General features: G+C 43.2%; 1 protein-coding gene across 1 annotated transcript in view; it reads right to left on the bottom strand.

The window, feature by feature from the left end:
- Positions 1 to 14751, bottom strand: part of LOC110525072 (sodium-dependent phosphate transporter 2) — a 135879-nt gene extending 121128 nt beyond the window's left edge. The window contains exon 1 of the mRNA XM_036979238.1: positions 14509 to 14751. The gene's annotated coding sequence lies outside the window, so the exon portion shown is untranslated. The remainder of the gene's footprint in view (positions 1 to 14508) is intronic.
- Positions 14752 to 25365: the final 10614 nt, after the last annotated feature.

Raw genomic sequence — 25365 nt, 5'->3', positions numbered from 1 at the left:
GTTTTTCTCTTGCCACCGTGCTTCTACACCTGCATTGCTTGCTGTTTGGGGGTTTTAGGTTAGGATTCTGTATAAGCACTTTGTGACATGTGCTGAAATAAAAAGGGCTTTATACATCAATTTGATGGATTACTGGGCATAATGAAAAATGACAGGACTGGCAACCACTGATGCTGTTAAAATGGGATGGTTTTGCAAATGGACAATTCATGGATTCTATAAAAGGGCAATGGTGACTAGAGAAGCTAATCACATTGTCATTCTTTTCAAGTCTTTGTAGGCTTGGTGGAAGTTACAAAATGTATCTCTAGTGCCAGTATTGCTTGTTACAGTCAATGTGCAAAAATCCTATTTCAGTACAGGTAGACAGCAGGCAGTCTTCAACAAATCATATGCAGAAATATGAAAATTACTACTTGTTCATTGCAATTTTTTCCTCAGGTACACCCAGGAACAGTATGTTTTTTTTTCCATAAACAAAAGCCTGAGTTGCTAAGCAATTTTTTTTTTTTTTACGAGCCAGCAAAAGACCTTCTGGTTGGACCTGCTAGAGCAGGCCTGGGCAATTATTTTCAATGGAGGGCCTCATTAGAATATACTTTTTCCATCGCAGGCCAGAATCATATATCATCTGTATGACTGTGTTTACATATATACCTACTATAAATCACGTCCAGATATGTTACTTATTTGACTTTTTTAACACGCGCACAGAAATAAACCTCATCCATGTTCTCCTTTTGGTAAGCGTTTTCATTACTAAACATGGACGGAAAAGTACACTGCATTCAGCACCACTAGAGGTCGACCGATTAGGATTTTTCAACGCCGATAGCGATACCGATTATTGGAGGACCAAAAAAAAGCCGATACCGATTGAATCGGCCGATTAAAAAAATATATTGTATTTGTAATAATGACAATTACAACAATACTGAATGAACACTGGTGTCCAAAAATACCGATTTCTGATTGTTATGAAAACTTGAAATCGACCCTAATTAAATCGGCCATTCCGATTCATCGGTCGACCTCTAGTATGCACAAAAAACACAAGAGAGAGAGAGAGAGAGCTCAACATGACATTTAAACTACTCAATCAGTGTCGGGAGTGAAGTCTCTGATGGGCATTGACTAAAGCAGTGAAGTCAGGTATAGTTTCTGACGTCGCTATGCGCAGGATTGCTGAGAGGTGAGAGTCAGTAAGAGATGATCTGTGCCTTGACTTGTTATATTTCATCACTGAAAATGTCTGTTCACAATACATAGGATGACCCAAACAGTACAAACATCTTCTGAGCATGACTCCTAATCTTAGGAAAGTTTTGTTCATTGAGAGATGCATAGAAACTCGTCAGTGACATTATTTTGAATAGTTCTCCCATCACTGCATCAGACTGAAGATCGATAAGCTCAAGTTGTAGGTCAGTGGGAGCGTTATCCACATTGAAGGTGAAAGGAGAGGAAACCAACAGCATGTCATTTTCCAACACTTTGAAATCCTCTAAACGAAGAGAAAAAACACAGCTCAAAGCACGCAGCAGCGATGTATACTTCTCCCATTGGTCATCTGATAGGGAACAGACTAGTAGTGTCATCTGATAGGGAACAGACTAGTAGTGTCATCTGATAGGGAACAGACTAGTAGTGTCATCTGATAGGGAACAGACTAGTAGTGTCATCTGATAGGGAACAGACTAGTAGTGTCATCTGATAGGGAACAGACTAGTAGTGTCATCTGATAGGAAACAGACTAGTAGTGTCATCTGATAGGGGACAGACTAGTAGTGTCATCTGATAGGGAACAGACTAGTAGTGTCATCTGATAGAGAACAGACTAGTAGTGTCATCTGATAGGGAACAGACTAGTAGTGTCATCTGATAGGGAACAGACTAGTAGTGTCATCTGATAGGGAACAGACTAGTAGTGTCAGAAGGTCATCTGATAGGGAACAGACTAGTAGTGTCAGAAGGTCATCTGATAGGGAACAGACTAGTAGTGTCATCTGATAGGGAACACACTAGTAGTGTCATCTGATAGGGAACAGACTAGTAGTGTCATCTGATAGGGAACAGACTAGTAGTGTCATCTGATAGGGAACAGACTAGTAGTGTCAGAAGGTCATCTGATAGGGAACAGACTAGTAGTGTCATCTGATAGGGAACAGACTAGTAGTGTCATCTGATAGGGAACAGACTAGTAGTGTCATCTGATAGGGAACAGACTAGTAGTGTCATCTGATAGGGAACAGACTAGTAGTGTCATCTGATAGGGAACAGACTAGTAGTGTCATCTGATAGGGAACAGACTAGTGGTGTCATCTGATAGGGAACAGACTAGTAGTGTCATCTGATAGGGAACAGACTAGTATTGTCAGAAGGTCATCTGATAGGGAACAGACTAGTAGTGTCATCTGATAGGGAACAAACTAGTAGTGTCATCTGATAGGGAACACACTAGTAGTGTCATCTGATAGGGAACAGACTAGTAGTGTCAGAAGGTCATCTGATAGTGAACAGACTAGTAGTGTCATCTGATAGGGAACAGACTAGTAGTGTCATCTGATAGGGAACAGACTAGTAGTGTCATCTGATAGGGAACAGACTAGTAGTGTCATCTGATAGGGAACAGACTAGTAGTGTCATCTGATAGGGAACAGACTAGTAGTGTCATCTGATAGGGAACAGACTAGTGGTGTCATCTGATAGGGAACAGACTAGTAGTGTCATCTGATAGGGAACAGACTAGTATTGTCAGAAGGTCATCTGATAGGGAACAGACTAGTAGTGTCATCTGATAGGGAACAAACTAGTAGTGTCATCTGATAGGGAACACACTAGTAGTGTCATCTGATAGGGAACAGACTAGTAGTGTCAGAAGGTCATCTGATAGTGAACAGACTAGTAGTGTCATCTGATAGGGAACAGACTAGTATTGTCAGAAGGTCATCTGATAGGGAACAGACTAGTAGTGTCATCTGATAGGGAACAGACTAGTATTGTCAGAAGGTCATCTGATAGGGAACAGACTAGTAGTGTCATCTGATAGGGAACAGACTAGTAGTGTCAGAAGGTCATCTGATAGGGAACAGACTAGTAGTGTCATCTGATAGGGAACAGACTAGTAGTGTCAGAAGGTCATCTGATAGGGAACAGACTAGTAGTGTCAGAAGGTCATCTGATAGGGAACAGACTAGTAGTGTCATCTGATAGGGAACAGACTAGTAGTGTCATCTGATAGGGAACAGACTAGTAGTGTCATCTGATAGAGAACAGACTAGTAGTGTCATCTGATAGGGAACAGACTAGTAGTGTCATCTGATAAGGAACAGACTAGTAGTGTCAGAAGGTCATCTGATAGGGAACAGACTAGTAGTGTCAGAAGGTCATCTGATAGGGAACAGACTAGTAGTGTCATCTGATAGGGAACAGACTAGTAGTGTCAGAAGGTCATCTGATAGGGAACAGACTAGTAGTGTCAGAAGGTCATCTGATAGGGAACAGACTAGTAGTGTCATCTGATAGGGAACAGACTAGTAGTGTCATCTGATAGGGAACAGACTAGTAGTGTCATCTGATAGGGAACAGACTAGTAGTGTCATCTGATAGGGAACAGACTAGTAGTGTCATCTGATAGGGGACAGACTAGTAGTGTCATCTGATAGGGAACAGACTAGTAGTGTCATCTGATAGGGAACAGACTAGTAGTGTCATCTGATAGGGAACACACTAGTAGTGTCATCTGATAGGGAACACACTAGTAGTGTCATCTGATAGGGAACACACTAGTAGTGTCATCTGATAGGGAACAGACTAGTAGTGTCATCTGATAGGGAACAGACTAGTAGTGTCATCTGATAGGGAACACACTAGTAGTGTCATCTGATAGGGAACAGACTAGTAGTGTCATCTGATAGGGAACAGACTAGTGGTGTCATCTGATAGGGAACAGACTAGTAGTGTCATCTGATAGGGAACAGACTAGTAGTGTCATCTGATAGGGAACAGACTAGTAGTGTCATCTGATAGGGAACAGACTAGTAGTGTCATCTGATAGGGAACAGACTAGTAGTGTCATCTGATAGGGAACAGACTAGTAGTGTCATCTGATAGGGAACAGACTAGTAGTGTCATCTGATAGGGAACAGACTAGTAGTGTCATCTGATAGGAAACAGACTAGTAGTGTCATCTGATAGGGGACAGACTAGTAGTGTCATCTGATAGGGAACAGACTAGTAGTGTCATCTGATAGAGAACAGACTAGTAGTGTCATCTGATAGGGAACAGACTAGTAGTGTCATCTGATAGGGAACAGACTAGTAGTGTCATCTGATAGGGAACAGACTAGTAGTGTCAGAAGGTCATCTGATAGGGAACAGACTAGTAGTGTCAGAAGGTCATCTGATAGGGAACAGACTAGTAGTGTCATCTGATAGGGAACACACTAGTAGTGTCATCTGATAGGGAACAGACTAGTAGTGTCATCTGATAGGGAACAGACTAGTAGTGTCATCTGATAGGGAACAGACTAGTAGTGTCAGAAGGTCATCTGATAGGGAACAGACTAGTAGTGTCATCTGATAGGGAACAGACTAGTAGTGTCATCTGATAGGGAACAGACTAGTAGTGTCATCTGATAGGGAACAGACTAGTAGTGTCATCTGATAGGGAACAGACTAGTAGTGTCATCTGATAGGGAACAGACTAGTAGTGTCATCTGATAGGGAACAGACTAGTGGTGTCATCTGATAGGGAACAGACTAGTAGTGTCATCTGATAGGGAACAGACTAGTATTGTCAGAAGGTCATCTGATAGGGAACAGACTAGTAGTGTCATCTGATAGGGAACAAACTAGTAGTGTCATCTGATAGGGAACACACTAGTAGTGTCATCTGATAGGGAACAGACTAGTAGTGTCAGAAGGTCATCTGATAGTGAACAGACTAGTAGTGTCATCTGATAGGGAACAGACTAGTAGTGTCATCTGATAGGGAACAGACTAGTAGTGTCATCTGATAGGGAACAGACTAGTAGTGTCATCTGATAGGGAACAGACTAGTAGTGTCATCTGATAGGGAACAGACTAGTAGTGTCATCTGATAGGGAACAGACTAGTAGTGTCATCTGATAGGGAACAGACTAGTGGTGTCATCTGATAGGGAACAGACTAGTAGTGTCATCTGATAGGGAACAGACTAGTATTGTCAGAAGGTCATCTGATAGGGAACAGACTAGTAGTGTCATCTGATAGGGAACAAACTAGTAGTGTCATCTGATAGGGAACACACTAGTAGTGTCATCTGATAGGGAACAGACTAGTAGTGTCAGAAGGTCATCTGATAGTGAACAGACTAGTAGTGTCATCTGATAGGGAACAGACTAGTATTGTCAGAAGGTCATCTGATAGGGAACAGACTAGTAGTGTCATCTGATAGGGAACAGACTAGTATTGTCAGAAGGTCATGTGATAGGGAACAGACTAGTAGTGTCATCTGATAGGGAACAGACTAGTAGTGTCAGAAGGTCATCTGATAGGGAACAGACTAGTAGTGTCATCTGATAGGGAACAGACTAGTAGTGTCAGAAGGTCATCTGATAGGGAACAGACTAGTAGTGTCAGAAGGTCATCTGATAGGGAACAGACTAGTAGTGTCATCTGATAGGGAACAGACTAGTAGTGTCATCTGATAGGGAACAGACTAGTAGTGTCATCTGATAGAGAACAGACTAGTAGTGTCATCTGATAGGGAACAGACTAGTAGTGTCATCTGATAAGGAACAGACTAGTAGTGTCAGAAGGTCATCTGATAGGGAACAGACTAGTAGTGTCAGAAGGTCATCTGATAGGGAACAGACTAGTAGTGTCATCTGATAGGGAACAGACTAGTAGTGTCAGAAGGTCATCTGATAGGGAACAGACTAGTAGTGTCATCTGATAGGGAACAGACTAGTAGTGTCATCTGATAGGGAACAGACTAGTAGTGTCATCTGATAGGGAACAGACTAGTAGTGTCATCTGATAGGGAACAGACTAGTAGTGTCATCTGATAGGGAACAGACTAGTAGTGTCATCTGATAGGGAACAGACTAGTAGTGTCATCTGATAGGGAACAGACTAGTAGTGTCATCTGATAGGGAACAGACTAGTAGTGTCATCTGATAGGGAACAGACTAGTAGTGTCATCTGATAGGGAACACACTAGTAGTGTCATCTGATAGGGAACACACTAGTAGTGTCATCTGATAGGGAACACACTAGTAGTGTCATCTGATAGGGAACAGACTAGTAGTGTCATCTGATAGGGAACAGACTAGTAGTGTCATCTGATAGGGAACACACTAGTAGTGTCATCTGATAGGGAACAGACTAGTAGTGTCATCTGATAGGGAACAGACTAGTGGTGTCATCTGATAGGGAACAGACTAGTAGTGTCATCTGATAGGGAACAGACTAGTAGTGTCATCTGATAGGGAACAGACTAGTAGTGTCATCTGATAGGGAACAGACTAGTAGTGTCATCTGATAGGGAACAGACTAGTAGTGTCATCTGATAGGGAACAGACTAGTAGTGTCAGAAGGTCATCTGATAGTGAACAGACTAGTAGTGTCATCTGATAGGGAACAGACTAGTATTGTCAGAAGGTCATCTGATAGGGAACAGACTAGTAGTGTCATCTGATAGGGAACAAACTAGTAGTGTCATCTGATAGGGAACACACTAGTAGTGTCATCTGATAGGGAACAGACTAGTAGTGTCAGAAGGTCATCTGATAGTGAACAGACTAGTAGTGTCATCTGATAGGGAACAGACTAGTATTGTCAGAAGGTCATCTGATAGGGAACAGACTAGTAGTGTCATCTGATAGGGAACAGACTAGTATTGTCAGAAGGTCATCTGATAGGGAACAGACTAGTAGTGTCATCTGATAGGGAACAGACTAGTAGTGTCAGAAGGTCATCTGATAGGGAACAGACTAGTAGTGTCATCTGATAGGGAACAGACTAGTAGTGTCAGAAGGTCATCTGATAGGGAACAGACTAGTAGTGTCAGAAGGTCATCTGATAGGGAACAGACTAGTAGTGTCATCTGATAGGGAACAGACTAGTAGTGTCATCTGATAGGGAACAGACTAGTAGTGTCATCTGATAGAGAACAGACTAGTAGTGTCATCTGATAGGGAACAGACTAGTAGTGTCATCTGATAAGGAACAGACTAGTAGTGTCAGAAGGTAATCTGATAGGGAACAGACTAGTAGTGTCAGAAGGTCATCTGATAGGGAACAGACTAGTAGTGTCATCTGATAGGGAACAGACTAGTAGTGTCAGAAGGTCATCTGATAGGGAACAGACTAGTAGTGTCAGAAGGTCATCTGATAGGGAACAGACTAGTAGTGTCATCTGATAGGGAACAGACTAGTAGTGTCATCTGATAGGGAACAGACTAGTAGTGTCATCTGATAGGGAACAGACTAGTAGTGTCATCTGATAGGGAACAGACTAGTAGTGTCATCTGATAGGGAACAGACTAGTAGTGTCATCTGATAGGGAACAGACTAGTAGTGTCATCTGATAGGGAACAGACTAGTAGTGTCATCTGATAGGGAACACACTAGTAGTGTCATCTGATAGGGAACACACTAGTAGTGTCATCTGATAGGGAACACACTAGTAGTGTCATCTGATAGGGAACACACTAGTAGTGTCATCTGATAGGGAACAGACTAGTAGTGTCATCTGATAGGGAACAGACTAGTAGTGTCATCTGATAGGGAACACACTAGTAGTGTCATCTGATAGGGAACAGACTAGTAGTGTCATCTGATAGGGAACAGACTAGTGGTGTCATCTGATAGGGAACAGACTAGTAGTGTCATCTGATAGGGAACAGACTAGTAGTGTCATCTGATAGGGAACAGACTAGTAGTGTCATCTGATAGGGAACAGACTAGTAGTGTCATCTGATAGGGAACAGACTAGTAGTGTCATCTGATAGGGAACAGACTAGTAGTGTCATCTGATAGAGAACAGACTAGTAGTGTCATCTGATAGGATACAGACTAGTAGTGTCATCTGATAGGGAACAGACTAGTAGTGTCATCTGATAGGGAACAGACTAGTAGTGTCAGAAGGTCATCTGATAGGGAACAGACTAGTAGTGTCATCTGATAGGGAACAGACTAGTAGTGTCATCTGATAGGGAACAGACTAGTAGTGTCATCTGATAGGGAACAGACTAGTAGTGTCATCTGATAGGGAACAGACTAGTAGTGTCATCTGATAGGGAACAGACTAGTAGTGTCATCTGATAGGGAACAGACTAGTAGTGTCATCTGATAGGGAACACACTAGTAGTGTCATCTGATAGTGAACAGACTAGTAGTGTCATCTGATAGTGAACAGACTAGTAGTGTCAGAAGGTCATCTGATAGGGAACAGACTAGTAGTGTCATCTGATAGGGAACAGACTAGTAGTGTCATCTGATAGTGAACAGACTAGTAGTGTCATCTGATAGGGAACAGACTAGTAGTGTCATCTGATAGGGGACAGACTAGTAGTGTCATCTGATAGGGAACAGACTAGTAGTGTCATCTGATAGGAAACAGACTAGTAGTGTCATCTGATAGGAAACAGACTAGTAGTGTCATCTGATAGGGGACAGACTAGTAGTGTCATCTGATAGGGAACAGACTAGTAGTGTCATCTGATAGGGAACAGACTAGTAGTGTCATCTGATAGGGAACACACTAGTAGTGTCATCTGATAGTGAACAGACTAGTAGTGTCATCTGATAGTGAACAGACTAGTAGTGTCAGAAGGTCATCTGATAGGGAACAGACTAGTAGTGTCAGAAGGTCATCTGATAGGGAACACACTAGTAGTGTCAGAAGGTCATCTGATAGGGAACACACTAGTAGTGTCAGAAGGTAATCTGATAGGGAACAGACTAGTAGTGTCATCTGATAGGGAACAGACTAGTAGTGTCATCTGATAGGGAACAGACTAGTAGTGTCATCTGATAGGGAACAGACTAGTAGTGTCAGAAGGTCATCTGATAGGAAACAGACTAGTAGTGTCAGAAGGTCATCTGATAGGGAACAGACTAGTAGTGTCATCTGATAGGGAACAGACTAGTAGTGTCAGAAGGTCATCTGATAGGGAACAGACTAGTAGTGTCATCTGATAGGGAACAGACTAGTAGTGTCGGAAGGTCATCTGATAGTGAACACACTAATAGTGTCATCTGATAGGGAACAGACTAGTGGTGTCATCTGATAGGGAACAGACTAGTGGTGTCATCTGATAGGGAACAGACTAGTAGTGTCATCTGATAGGGAACACACTAGTAGTGTCAGAAGGTCATCTGATAGGGAACAGACTAGTAGTGTCAGAAGGTCATCTGATAGGGAACAGACTAGTAGTGTCAGAAGGTCATCTGATAGGGAACAGACTAGTAGTGTCAGAAGGTCATCTGATAGGGAACAGACTAGTAGTGTCATCTGATAGGGAACAGACTAGTAGTGTCATCTGATAGGGAACAGACTAGTAGTGTCAGAAGGTCATCTGATAGTGAACAGACTAGTAGTGTCATCTGATAGGGAACAGACTAGTAGTGTCATCTGATAGGGAACAGACTAGTAGTGTCATCTGATAGGGAACACACTAGTAGTGTCATCTGATAAGGAACAGACTAGTAGTGTCAGAAGGTCATCTGATAGGGAACAGACTAGTAGTGTCATCTGATAGGGAACAGACTAGTAGTGTCAGAAGGTCATCTGATAGGGAACAGACTAGTAGTGTCAGAAGGTCATCTGATAGGGAACAGACTAGTAGTGTCAGAAGGTCGTCTGATAGTGAACAGACTAGTGATGTCAGAAGGTCATCTGATAGTGAACAGACTAGTAGTGTCAGAAGGTCATCTGATAGGGAACAGACTAGTAGTGTCAGAAGGTCATCTGATAGGGAACAGACTAGTAGTGTCATCTGATAGGGAACAGACTAGTAGTGTCATCTGATAGGGAACAGACTAGTAGTGTCATCTGATAGGATACAGACTAGTAGTGTCATCTGATAGGGAACAGACTAGTAGTGTCATCTGATAGGGAACAGACTAGTGATGTCAGAAGGTCATCTGATAGTGAACAGACTAGTAGTGTCATCTGATAGTGAACAGACTAGTAGTGTCACCTGATAGTGAACAGACTAGTAGTGTCAGAAGGTCATCTGATAGTGAACAGACTAGTAGTGTCATCTGATAGGGAACAGACTAGTAGTGTCATCTGATAGGGAACAGACTAGTAGTGTCATCTGATAGGGAACAGACTAGTAGTGTCATCTGATAGGGAACAGACTAGTAGTGTCATCTGATAGGGAACAGACTAGTAGTGTCATCTGATAGGGAACACACTAGTAGTGTCATCTGATAGGGAACAGACTAGTAGTGTCATCTGATAGGATACAGACTAGTAGTGTCATCTGATAGGGAACAGACTAGTAGTGTCATCTGATAGGGAACAGACTAGTAGTGTCATCTGATAGGGAACAGACTAGTAGTGTCATCTGATAGGATACAGACTAGTAGTGTCATCTGATAGGATACAGACTAGTAGTGTCATCTGATAGGGAACAGACTAGTAGTGTCATCTGATAGGGAACAGACTAGTAGTGTCATCTGATAGGGAACAGACTAGTAGTGTCATCTGATAGGGAACAGACTAGTAGTGTCAGAAGGTCATCTGATAGGGAACAGACTAGTAGTGTCAGAAGGTCATCTGATAGGGTACAGACTAGTAGTGTGACTAGTAGGTGTCAGAAGGTCGTCTGATAGGGAACAGACTAGTGATGTCAGAAGGTCATCTGATAGTGAACAGACTAGTAGTGTCAGAAGGTCATCTGATAGGGAACAGACTAGTAGTGTCAGAAGGTCATCTGATAGGGAACAGACTAGTAGTGTCAGAAGGTCGTCTGATAGGGAACAGACTAGTAGTGTCGGAAGGTCATCTGATAGTGAACAGACTAGTAGTGTCAGAAGGTGGGTGAGATTGTTGGCTTCTACATGACGGCCAGGAGGAGTCATTTTCCCTTGAAGGCTTTGACAAGGCTGTACATCTGATTTTCCAAAAAGGCCCTTCCCTTGTAGTTTGGAATTCAGTTAATTTCATGAGGGCCATGATGTCCACAGTGAAGGCAAAATCAGCCAACCATTCTTTATCTTGCAGTTGAGGGAAATACACATATCTTCCTTTCATTTTCAAAAACTCAGCAATCTCTGACTTCAGGTCCCACACCCTTTTAAGCACCTTCCCCAAACTCAGCCATCTCACGTTTGTATAGGTGGGGGGAGATCTCCATGACCGGGGTCTGTGTCTTCTAACAGTGAAACAAACTGCCTGTGGCTTAAAGAATTTGCTCTTATGAAGTTTACCTCTTTAGTGACTGTGTCCACAACATGGCTCATTTACAGAACACATTAACAGAGCACCTCCTGATGAATAATGCTATGCAGGAAAATAATTTTCTGATCTGGGTTCAGCACAGCTACTTGATCTTGTATCCTTTTCAAAAAGGCCAAAGGTTGTTGTTTTTTTCCTGTCAGGTTTGGGCAGCCAATCGGTGTTCACACTGAATAACTTTTCAAAACTGCTTTGACACACACTTATAAGAACCTCCTCCAATAAATCTTTCCCCGTGGTTGTGCTCTTCATTGACTGCACTGAAGCAAACTCCTCTGTCATTTCAAAGTCTGGGGGGTTACGACCTCTCCCATCCCAACATCCCATTTCCCTAACCTCCCATCCCCCAATCTCCCATCTCCCAACCTCCCATCCTTTCCCCCCAACCTCCCATCCCATTCCCCCCAACCTCCCATCCCATTCCCCCCAACCTCCCATCCCATCCTTTCCCCCCAATCTCCCATCCCATTCCCCCCAAACTCCCATCCCATTCCCCCCAACCTCCCATCCCATCCCATCCCCCAATCTCACATCCCATCCTTTCCCCCCAACCTCCCATCCCATTCCCCCAACCTCCCATCCCATCCCCCAATCTCCCATCTCCCAACCTCCCATCCTTTCCCCCCAACCTCCCATCCCATTCCCCCCAACCTCCCATCCCATTCCCCCCAACCTCCCATCCCATTCCCCCCAACCTCCCATCCCATCCCATCCCCCAATCTCACATCCCATCCTTTCCCCCCAACCTCCCATCCCATTCCCCCAACCTCCCATCCCATCCCCCAATCTCCCATCTCCCAACCTCCCATCCTTTCCCCCAACCTCCCATCCCATTCCCCCCAACCTCCCATCCCATTCCCCCCCAACCTCCCATCCCATCCTTTCCCCCCAACCTCCCATCCCATCCTTTCCCCCCAACCTCCCATCCCATCCCCCAACCTCCCATCCCATCCCCCAACCCATCCCCCAACCTCCCATCCCATTCCCATCCCCCAACTTCCCATTACATCCACCAACCTCCACATCCTGTTCCTATCCTCATACTACCATGGCTACCTAATCATCCCCTCGTAAGAACATCAACAACAGCACTGAAGCAAACTCCTCTGTCATTTCAAAGTCTGGGGGGTTACGACCTCGTAAGAACATCAACAACTGCACTGTGCCACACGCATCACTGCTCTCATCCAGGGCCAAGGAGAAATAGGTGACATCCTTTACTTGGGTCTTTCAACTGTTGTTCCATATTCTCTGCGATGTCCACGACACGTTGTGTCACCGTTCGTCTTGACAGGGAAACATTTTCAAACAGCTCTTTCTAGTCGGAGGCAAAGTATTGCTGCAGATGTTAGGCAATTTTGTGGGACGGTACATAGCTAGCTCTCGCAATTCCGTCGATTGCTGAATGTAGTTTTGTGAAATGTCCTTGCTGGTTTTGCAACTCCTAGACATTTCCCCTTCACAATTACAGCACTTAGTGGTCCTTTTCTGTGAGCTTGTGTGGCCTACCACTTCGCGGCTGCGTCGTTGTTGCTCCTAGACATTTCCACTTCACAGTAACAGCACTTAGTTGACCGAGGGTAGCGGTGAGCAAAGTTACTGGGGCTCGAATTTTAGTCAAGCTTCCTCTATAGAGATTGTGCATTTTATAAATTACTCTATTTTTTTTCTCTCATCTCTGGATTTATGTATTTTTTTCCAATACTACATTCAATTTGGCCTGACTTGATTGGAAACGGAAAGGGAGGATACCTTAGTCAGTTGTCCAAGCTAAATGTATTGACACTTTCTACAAGGCTGATCAGATCATATTCTGTTAACGCCTATAGGCTATAGAGCTTAATTCAGGTAACTAACTCATTATTATTATTATTTACCTCGGCAAGTCAGTTGAGAACAAATTCTTATTTTACAATGACAGCCTAGCCCGGACAAACCCTCCCTTAATTAACCCGGACGACGCTGGGCCAATTGTGCACCGCCCTATGGGACTCCCGATCACGGCCGTTTGTGGTAGAGCCCGGGATCGAACCGGGGGTCTGTAGTGACGCCTCTAGCACCGCTGTGCCACTCAGGAGGCCAACATTCTAAACATTCTACTCTACATCATATTAAATTATTAGATTGGATTATTTTTAAATCATGATTAAAGAAACTGTCACAAGTTATACTTCCCATTGTGTTTAATTCATCATGGTAATAACAACATTGTAACATCTGCATTCTTTTTAAGAAAAATCGTGTAGTTTTTCGAATGGTTTAACTACTGAAGCTTAGGCCTCGAGTCTGCACAAGTGCCTGGGACAATTTGCTTAAGTCCTTATCCAATTCATGTTTTATTTTCTTAGGTTTTTTTTCGCTTGCTCGACTCACTTTTCTGGGGATGGAAATCCGTTAAACAGTGAATCAATTTTGTCTGGCCCAATGTCAAAATATTTCTAGATTTTGATTTAGGATGTGAGGAAATGACGCACACTGCAGATTTTTAAAACAATTACATATTTCACTACTTTAACCATGGAGTGATTTAAAAAAAAAAATGTTTCCTAAACAATTGAACCAGGCGCTGTAGACTACAGCTCCATCGTGACGATGTGCAGCAGCATGAACCGTTAACGTTCCTACTAACAGCAGGCACGTGTGACATTGCCATTCAGACAGCTCTACTATCAACAACTAGGTTATCTCTATTGTATCCAACATAATTCACCCTGGCTGTTGTCCCAACTATCTCTATCCATGCTGTAAACAATGTTTCCCCATTTCTAATGTGTCAGACTGCGTCTCGTTTCTACCTATGTATCAACATGATTCGTCCCCTGTGTGCACGACTCCCGAGTACATGTGCAACATTGTGTCTAATAATGGTGTTAAAATAATCATTTTCTACGCCATGTTGTTGTTGACACTTACCAGGCCCGTTTCTTTCTCCCGAGTGCAAGGCATTCGCCCCATATCCATATGGGATGGATATGATTCAGATAATTTGCCCTTGGCAGGGAAAAACACGCGATACACATCGGGCACACACAGAGTAACAGAAATATACTTACAAGAGCGAAACACGACACCGTTCAACAACTCTCCTTTTCCCAGAACCGAACGTCTGGTTGTCGCCTAGCGGCTTTTAGAAGCTCCGTCAAAAACCGTCCAGATTCCGACACACTCTCTCTCTCTCTCTCTCTCTGTCCTGTATATGTCCCCCCTGCTCTGCTCTATCTCGACAGAGTCAAACAACCCTGTTTCCTTGAATCTCTCTTTTTCATCCGGGCGCTTCGGGGACGAGCGTCGCTGGCTGGCTCACTAAGGATGATGAGGAAATACGCGTGTACGTGCGTGAGATGTGGGACGCGTTCCTATGCCCAGGCGTTGCTGACGCATGGCAAATCTTACAACGCCTGAATATGTCCTATTCCAGGTGATATGTTATAGCGATCTGTCAGTCATTGGTTGTGGTATTCAACGTCTGAGCAGGGGACGCTACCAGTGTGAGGGGAAAAGGTGTTTACCGGGTTTGCATCCAAACTTTTTTTTTCTGTGAGTAAAGTAGGCTACATGTCAGATGAAAAATGTAATGACAGGCCTGATTCACATACCAAATTTGTCAGTAAACTTTCCAAATGTTGACGAAGCAAAATATGCGAGACAAGGTGGGATCCTTTTGCGTCGGTAAAATGTATAATGGGAGAAATGGCGGGGGAAACTTGTTTATGCGCAAATATTTATAACCATCATATTGAAGTTACCTTGGAGTCAGGCGATGACATGTTGTGTGGTCCTCCCCACTACGACTCGCGAAGCGTGCAGTTTATTAGACTACAGATTAAATCAATTATGATGAACTTCACAGGGTGGTGAAAGTGCAAGGTGATGAGTTCGATGCTCCTTTCCAAAAATGTCAAAGATCATATTCTGATGACATAATGTGTATCTTTATTTTACTAGGCAAGTCGGTTAAGAACACATTCTTATTTTCAATTGCAGCCTAGGAACAGGGGCAGAACGACAGATTTGTACCTTGTCAACTCAGGGATTCGATCTTGCAACCTTCCGGTTACTAGTCCAACGCTCTAACCTCTCCAGCCGTTTGAAAAATAATAATCTTTCTCTTATGCATAGTGATCTCCTCATGTAGGTGGCCTACCCACATTATATCTGGGAGGATGTTGGCCGGAGCACACATGCCAAGACCAGAGTGGGCACATTCACTATACAGCGCAGATTTGTTTACAAAACCATCAGTAGAGTTGAAAATACGATGGAAACACATTTAACTTGTATTTTTTTATATTTTTTATTGGGTACATGGGGAAATTAACCGCAAGAGTAGTTTTTATCTGCACGAAAAATGCGGAGTATGAGCCCTTCTTCAGTGTGCAAATGTAACAGTATAACTTTAGACCGTCCCCTCACCCACGAAGCATAGTTCGTTACCCATCGCTCCACAAAAGCCGCGGCCCTTGCAGAGCAAGGGGGGAACCACTATTTCAAGGTCTCAGAGCAAGTGACGTCACCGATTGAAACGCTATTTAGCGCCGCACCACCGCTAACCTTGCTAGCCAGTTTCACATCCGTTACACAAAGACAATGGCAGACAAATGTCACGACAACAAGACCTCACTGGTGGGTGTCGTTCTAAATTCAGTCTTGGCCCAATCAAGAGATCCCAGCAGAGGGAGCTGTGGGGAAAACGTGAATATCAAACTGACATAAACAAAATATATATAGACAAAAAATTAAATAAAAAAAATATATATACAAAAATGAAAGAAAAATATATCGACACACAAGTCAAATGCATTATGATGTCATTGCCTAAAAGATTTGGACTACATATGTATAACCTATTACAACATAACAAATAAAAAGGACATTCCTCATTGAGGCCTGCTGGAGCAAGAGTTCCCGAGAGGTCTATCTATCCATTATGTCTCCTTATTGGCCAATATGTCTCCAATTACATTTAAACTGCCCAATAGAGGCTACAGGGCCTAGTTGCCTCAGTAAATTGTAGAGAAACTATATGACATTTCAATTGAAGTAATAACAATGCCCATAAATACCTAAAACCATGATTAGGATTTGACATTTCAATATGTGTGTGCGTGTGCGTGTGTGTGTGTGTGTGTCTGTCTGTGTGCGTGTGTGTGTGTGTGTGTCTGTCTGTCTGTGTGCGTGTGTGTCTGTCTGTGTGTGTGCGTGTGTGTGTGTGTCTGTCTGTCTGTGTGTGTGTGTGTGTGTGTCTGTCTGTGTGTGTGCGTGTGTGTGTGTCTGTCTGTCTGTGTGTGTGTCTTTCACAGTATAGCCCACATGTACCAGCCACACTTTAACAAGCCCATAACAAATATCACAGCCCTCTGTCAGTTACCGGAAACCCACTTCTCCTGGTTGTTGCTGTTGTACTATACATTCCAAGCCACTCTTCAGATGGAACAAAAAAAATTAAAACAAAAAAAAACATTTCATATCTTGCTAAAATATTGTCTCTAAATATTTATTTTAATTTTTGTATAGTGTACATTTGTAATTTTTCCTTTTTTGAGTGTAAACTGTGAGCGTTAATTAAAACCATACAATCGTCAAAGATTTAAACAAAGTCAGATATGTTTTGTCGGTTGAATCTGGTCAGAATAAACACAGTAGGCTAGTAGACTGGATCAGCAGCCTGTCTCTTATAACCAGACTGGATCTAAACCTGTCTGTTATACCAGACTAGATCTACAGCCTGGTTATACCAGACTGGATCTAAACCTGTCTGTTATATCAGACTGGATCAGCATCCTGTCTGTTATACCAGACTGGATCTACAGCCTGTCTGTTATACCAGACTAGATCTACAGCCTGGTTATACCAGACTGGATCTAAACCTGTCTGTTATATCAGACTGGATCTAAACCTGTCTGTTATATCAGACTGGATCTACAGCCTGTCTGTTATACCAGACTAGATCTACAGCCTGGTTATACCAGACTGGATCTAAACCTGTCTGTTATATCAGACTGAATCTATAGACTGGTTATACCAGACTGAATCCTGTGCTCATCGTTTTTCACCATTCTGACTTTACCAGGCTATCTGCTGTGCATAATTCCTGGGTCAGAGACCAACTTTGCCAGGCTATCTGCTGTGCATAATTCCTGGGTCAGAGACCAACTTTACCAGGCTATCTGCTGTGCATAATTCCTGGGTCAGAGACCAACTTTACCAGGCTATATGCTGTGCATAATTCCTGGGTCAGAGACCAACTTTACCAGGCTATCTGCTGTGCAGGATGGTCATAATGCTTCATGACAGTGTCATGATGTGTATTTTCTTATTAAGTTATTGAAAACATAATGGAGAAAAAAAAAACATGACTGTAAAAAATTGTATTACAACCAACAGCTAAGGATAAGGGAAACAAACTTTAAACTTAAAGGAATCTTCTTGTCAGGGAAAAAACAAATTTGAATAAATGTGGGTTTTGACACTCTTATTTAGGTGTCCTAGCCAGCCATAACATAAAGCATCATATGTCACAACAGGCGTAAATATGTGGGTCATGACAGTGTTGTCAGCTGTCTCTCTCTCTCTCTCTCTCTCTCTCTCTCTCTCTGTCTCTCTCTCTCTCTCTCTCTCTCTCTCTCTCTCTCTCTCTCTGTCTCTCTGTCTCTCTCTCTCTCTCTCTCTCTCTCTCTCTCGCTCTCTCTCTCTCTCTCTTTCTCTCTCTCTCTCTCTCTGTCTCTCTCTCTCTCTCTCTCTCTCTCTCTGTCTCTCTCTGTCTCTCTCTCTCTCAATTCAATTAAATTCAATTCAAGGGCTTTATTGGCATGGGAAACATGTGTTAACATTGCCAAAGCAAGTGAGGTAGACAACATACAAAGTTAATATATAAAGTGAAAAACAACAAAAATTAACAGTAAACATTACACATACAGAGGTTTCAAAACAGTAAAGACATTACAAATGTCATATTATATATATATATATACACAGTGTTTTAACAATGTACAAATGGTTAAAGGACACAAGATAAAATAAATAAGCATAAATGTGGGTTGTATTTACAATGGTGTGTGTTCTTCACTGGTTGCCCTTTTCTCGTGGCAACAGGTCACAAATCTTGCTGCTGTGATGGCACACTGTGGAATTTCACCCAGTAGATATGGGAGTTTTTCAAATTTTGATTTGTTTTCGAATTCTTTGTGGATCTGTGTAATCTGAGGGAAATATGTCTCTCTAATATGGTCATACATTGGGCAGGAGGTTAGGAAGTGCAGCTCAGTTTCCACCTCATTTTGTGGGCAGTGAGCACATAGCCTGTCTTCTCTTGAGAGCCATGTCTGCCTACGGCGGCCTTTCTCAATAGCAAGGCTATGCTCACTGAGTCTGTATATAGTCAAAGCTTTCCTTAATTTTGGGTCAGTCACAGTGGTCAGGTATTCTGCCGCTGTGTACTCTCTGTTTAGGGCCAAATAGCATTCTAGTTTGCTCTGTTTTTTTGTTAATTCTTTCCAATGTGTCAAGTAATTATCTTTTTGTTTTCTCATGATTTGGTTGGGTCTAATTGTGCTGTTGTCCTGGGGCTCTGTAGGGTGTGTTTGTGTTTGTGAACAGAGCCCCAGGACCAGCTTGCTTAGGGGACTCTTCTCCAGGTTCATCTCTCTGTAGGTGATGGCTTTGTTATGGAAGGTTTGTGAATCACTTCCTTTTAGGTGGTTGTAGAATTTAACGGCTCTTTTCTGGATTTTGATCATTAGTGGGTATCGGCCTAATTCTGCTCTGCATGCATTATTTGGTGTTCTACGTTGTACACGGAGGATATTTTTGCAGAATTCTGCGTGCAGAGTCTCAATTTGGTGTTTGTCCCATTTTGTGAAGTCTTGGTTGGTGAGCGGACCCCAGACCTCACAACCATAAAGGGCAATGGGCTCTATGACTGATTCAAGTATTTTTAGCCAAATCCTAATTGGTATGTTGAAATTTATGTTTCTTTTGATGGCATAGAATGCCCTTCTTGCCTTGTCTCTCAGATCGTTCACAGCTTTGTGGAAGTTACCTGTGGCGCTGATGTTTAGGCCAAGGTATGTATAGTTTTTTGTGTGCTCTAGGGCAACAGTGTCTAGATGGAATTTGTATTTGTGGTCCTGGTGACTGGACCTTTTTTGGAACACCATTATTTTGGTCTTACTGAGATTTACTGTCAGGGCCCAGGTCTGACAGAATCTGTGCATAAGATCTAGGTGCTGCTGTAGGCCCTCCTTGGTTGGTGACAGAAGCACCAGATCATCGGCAAACAGCAGACATTTGACTTCGGATTCTAGCAGGGGGAGGCCGGGTGCTGCCGACTTTTCTAGTGCCCGCGCCAATTCGTTGATATATATGTTGAAGAGGGTGGGGCTTAAGCTGCATCCCTGTCTAACCCCACGACCCTGTGTGAAGAAATGTGTGTGTTTTTTGCCAATTTTAACCGCACACTTGTTGTTTGTGGATTTTATAATGTCGTATGTTTTACCCCCAACACCACTTTCCATCAGTTTGTATAGCAGACCCTCATGCCAGATTGAGTCGAAGGCTTTTTTGAAATCAACAAAGCATGAGAAGACTTTGCCTTTGTTTTGGTTTGTTTGGTTGTCAATTAGGGTGTGCAGGGTGAATACATGGTCTGTTGTACGGTAATTTGGTAAAAAGCCAATTTGACATTTGCTCAGTACATTGTTTTCATTGAGGAAATGTACGAGTCTGCTGTTAATAATAATGCAGAGGATTTTCCCAAGGTTACTGTTGACACATATTCAACGGTAGTTATTGGGGTCAAATTTGTCTCCACTTTTGTGGATTGGGGTGATCAGTCCTTGGTTCCAAATATTGGGGAAGATGCCAGAGCTAAGTATGATGTTAAAGAGTTTTAGTATAGCCAATTGGAATTTGTTGTCTGTATATTTGATCATTTCATTGAGGATACCATCAACACCACAGGCCTTTTTGGGTTGGAGGGTTTTTATTTTGTCCTGTAACTCATTCAATGTAATTGGAGAAACCAGTGGGTTCTGGTAGTCTTTAATAGATGATTCTAAGATCTGTATTTGATCATGTATATGTTTTTGCTCTTTATTCTTTGTTATAGAGCCAAAAAGATTGGAGAAGTGGTTTACCCATACATCTCCATTTTGGATAGATAATTCTTCGTGTTGTTGTTTGTTTAGTGTTTTCCAATTTTCCCAGAAGTGGTTAGAGTCTATGGATTCTTCAATTGCATTGAGCTGATTTCTGACATGCTGTTCCTTCTTTTTCCGTAGTGTATTTCTGTATTGTTTTAGTGATTCACCATAGTGAAGGCGTAGACTCAGGTTTTCCGGGTCTCTATGTTTTTGGTTGGACAGGTTTCTCAATTTCTTTCTTAGATTTTTGCATTCTTCATCAAACCATTTGTCATTATTGTTAATTTTCTTCGGTTTTCTATTTGAGATTTTTAGATTTGATAGGGAAGCTGAGAGGTCAAATATACTGTTAAGATTTTCTACTGCCAAGTTTACACCTTCACTATTACAGCGGAACGTTTTACCCAGGAAATTGTCTAAAAGGGATTGAATTTGTTGTTGCCTAATTGATTTTTGGTAGGTTTCCAAACTGCATTCCTTCCATCTATAGCATTTCTTAATGTTACTCAGGTCCTTTGGCTTTGATGCCTCATGATTGATTATTGCTCTGTTTAAGTAGACTGTGATTTTGCTGTGGTCTGATAGGGGTGTCAGTGGGCTGACTGTGAACGCTCTGAGAGACTCTGGGTTGAGGTCAGTGATAAAGTAGTCTACAGTACTACTGCCAAGAGATGAGCTATAGGTGTACCTACCATAGGAGTCCCCTCGAAGCCTACCGTTGACTATGTACATACCCAGCGTGCGACAGAGCTGCAGGAGTTGTGACCCGTTTTTGTTGGTTATGTTGTCATAGTTGTGCCTAGGGGGGCATATGTGGGAGGGAATGCTGTCACCTCCAGGCAGGTGTTTGTCCCCCTCTCTCACTGTCTCTCTCTCTCACTGTCTCTCTCTCTCTCTCTCTGTCTCTCTCTCTCTCTCTCTCTCTCTGTCTCTCTCTCTCTGTCTCTGTCTCTCAATTCAATTCAATTCAAGGGCTTTATTGGCATGGGAAACATGTGTTAACATTGCCAAAGCAAGTGAGGTAGATAATATATAAAGTGAATATATAAACACACACACACACACACACATGCATAAAAAACTTTTTTCAAAACATGGATGCCAACATTGGACAGAGAGCAAGAGGAGTAGGAGGGAGAGGAAGAGGAAGAAGAGGACTGGGAGAGCCATCTCTGATGAGATTAGGGCAACACCGTGATCAACCACGGTTTGACCATGAGAAAGGCTGGACTGAGAGTCCAGCCCAACTTGAGTCGATTTACAGTGGCGTCCATAATACGAACCTTCAGAAATGAGAACAGGTATGCAACTATCTAATGACTATTTTAGCATTACAGTAATGTACTGTAAAATACGTACGACAGCATAGTATTGCATAAACATCTGTAACTCTAAGCCATCCATTTACTGCACTGCATTGAATGAATGAGGTTGGTTATCAGGCTGTACTACACGTTGTTGTACATTGTTTACAGTTCCTATGCTGAACACATACTGTGTTTGAATTCTGTTCAGAGTGGAAAGGCAAAGACATCATGGAGGACGAGGACGCTTGTTTACAGATGGACAAGAGACTGCCATTATAAATATGGTTTTGGCCAACAATGCAATTAGGATTCGAGAGATAAGAGAGCATATCTTGAAGAATGACACCATATTTAACAACATCAATGTTGTCAGCCTGTCGACCACACAACACATCCTCCAACGGCACCGATTGACGATGAAACAACTTCACAAGGTGCCATTTGAGAGATACTCTGACAGAGGCAAGAATATGCGACATGACTTTGTAGAGGTATGTATGCAACACTACTTCCAGTACTTCAGACCATATTTAGTCATCTGTATATCCTTTTGTCTGTCCCTGGACAGCGTGGGGGTAATATAACTATGTGTGCTGCCATCACTCAAAACGGGGTCCTCTATCACAACGCCACACTGGGTCCGTACAACACCGGCCATATGCTCACTCAAAACGGGGTCCTCCATCACAACGCCACCCTGGGTCCGTACAACACCGGCCATATGCTCACTCAAAACGGGGTCCTCCATCACAATGCCACACTGGGTCCGTACAACACCGGCCATATGCTCACTTTTCTGGATGCAATTTACACAATGCTTGTCTCTGATCCAGATCAGGAGCCTGCTAGATTTGTGGTCTTATGGGACAATGTTAGTTTTCACCGGGCTGTTCAGGTCCAAAACTGGTTTGCCACCCATCCACAATTTGTAGTTTTGTACCTACCCCCATATTCACCTTTTCTAAATCCCCAATAGGAATTATTCTCAGCCTGGCGCTGGAAAGTGTATGATCGCCAACCCTATGCCCGCATGACGCTTCTCCAGGCAATGGAGGACGCGTGTGGGGACAGTTTTGAAAACGTGTGTAAGCAGTTGGAAAAAACTGTAACAAAACAGGGGGCAGGCAGAGGTCGGTAACCAAGGACAGGGTCAGTAAGGTACAGAATGACAGGCAGGCTCAGGGTCACTGCAGGCAGAGTGGTCAAAACTGGAAAAACTAGAAAAACAGGGATAACAGAGAAACAGAAGTATGGGAAAAACACGCTGATAGATAACGCTGACGAGATAAGACGAACTGGCAACAGACAAACAGAAAACACAGGGATAAATGCACTGGGATAATGGGGGAAAATGGGTGACACCTGGAGGGGGGGGTGGTGGAGACAAGCACAAGACAGGTGAAACAGATCAGGGTGGGACAGTTATTAACTTGTTCCCATGCTTTCAAAATAACGGTTCTGTTTCGGGAACAGTATGGATCACTTTCGTTCACAGTTCTGATTCTGTTTCTTGAAAAAAAGAATATATATATTTTCCTGTTTTCGGTTCTGTTCCCTGAACCGGTTCCAACCCCAGGTTACAATAACGTTGCCTTCATAAAGGGTTTATTAAAAGTTTATACGTAGTCAATCAACTGAACAGCCTGAATTCTTCAGGACATGGATTCTACAAGGTTTCAGTAACGTTCCACTGGGATGTTGGTCCATGCTGACTCGATGACATCACACAGTTGCTGCAGATTGGACGGCGGTACATTCATGCTGCCAACGGCCCGTTGCATCTAATCCCAAAGATGCTCTATAGGGTTTGGTCAGCAACAAGGTTCAGAGACGCTGTGGCGTTCAGTCGTTGATGAACTGGTATCAAGGGACCTAACGTGCGCCAGGACAATATTCCCCACACCAGTACACCATCGCCACCAGCCGGTACCGTTGACACCAGGCAGGATGGGTCCATGGATGCTGTTTACGACAAATCCTGACTCGGCCATCGGCGCGACGCAACAGGAACCGGGATTCGTCGGACCAGGTCATGTTTTTGCTCTCTTCAAATGGTCCAGTGTTGATGATGTCGTGCCGACTGGAGCAGCTTCTTCTTGTTTTTAGCTGATAGGAGAGAAACCCCGGTGTGGTCTTCTGCTGCAATAGCCAATCCGTGACGAGGACCGACAAGTCGTGCGTTCCGAGATGTCGTTGTGCGCACCACTGTTGTACTGCGCCGTTATTTGCCTGATAGTGTTCCGTCTGTTAGTTCGATCTCTCATCGACGAGCTGTTTTTCGCCCACAGGACTGACGCTGACTGGATGTGTTTTTTGTTTGTCGCATCATTCTAGGTAAAACCCTAGACACTGTCGTGCGTGAAAAGCCTAGGAGGGCTGCCGTTTCTTAGATACTGGATCTGGCACGCCTGGCATCGACGATCATACCACCCTCAAAGTCGTTTATGTCACTAGTTTTGTCCATTCTAACGTTCAATCGATCAGTAACTGAATGCCTCGATGTCTGTCTGCCTGCTTCATACAGCCACGTGACTCACTGTCTGTAGGAGCCATCCATTTTGGTGAACGAGGGAGTGTACCTAATAAACTGGCCGGTGAGTGTACGTTGGTAACCAGTTTATAATCGCAATAAGGCACCTCAGGGGTTTGTGGTATATGGCAAATATACCACGGCTAAGGGCTGCATCCCGGCACTCCGTGTTGCGTTGTTCCTAGGAACAGCCCTTAGCTGTGGTATTTTGGCCATATACCACAAACCCCTTAGGTGCCTTATTGCTTAATTAAGTCATTGGTTGAATATGAGAGTAATTTTTTATGACCACAAAGCACGGCCAAGTATGAATGTCTTGACAATCCTACCAAATAGAACTAAAACAGCCACAACAGTAATTAAACATGAATTGATTCATTTATTTGATTGACAGGAGGCATTCACGTCTGTCAGAAGTAAGCCAGTACGTCTGAGTCAATCACAGATAGAGATTAGATGAGGATAGACTGCATGGTTTATGAGTCGATCACAGATAGAGATTAGATGAGGATAGACTGCGTGGTTTATGAGTCGATCACAGATAGAGATTAGATGAGGATAGACTGCATGGTTTATGAGTCGATCACAGATCACATATAGACAGGCTTATGAGTGTATGACAGATGTTGTGGATGGGAGGATGAAGTAACGAGGTCACCGTGGTGTTGCTATGAAGGTAGACAGACAGAACCTTCATCAGTTCAAGAACCTTGACCAGCTCTGCACTCTCAGCTAGCAGCCTGGGTGTCTGTAGAACAGGACATCAGTTCTATAACCTTCATCAGTTCTAGAACCTTGACCAGCTCTGCACTCTCAGCTAGCAGCCTGGGTGTCTGTAGAACAGGACATCAGTTCTAGAACCTTGACCAGCTCTGCACTCTCAGCTAGCAGCCTGGGTGTCTGTAGAACAGGACATCAGTTCTAGAACCTTGA

This window comes from Oncorhynchus mykiss, chromosome 6 (genome assembly GCF_013265735.2).
Source record: "Oncorhynchus mykiss isolate Arlee chromosome 6, USDA_OmykA_1.1, whole genome shotgun sequence".
NCBI lineage: Eukaryota > Metazoa > Chordata > Actinopteri > Salmoniformes > Salmonidae > Oncorhynchus > Oncorhynchus mykiss.
This window is presented reverse-complemented; position numbering and strand designations above follow the sequence as displayed.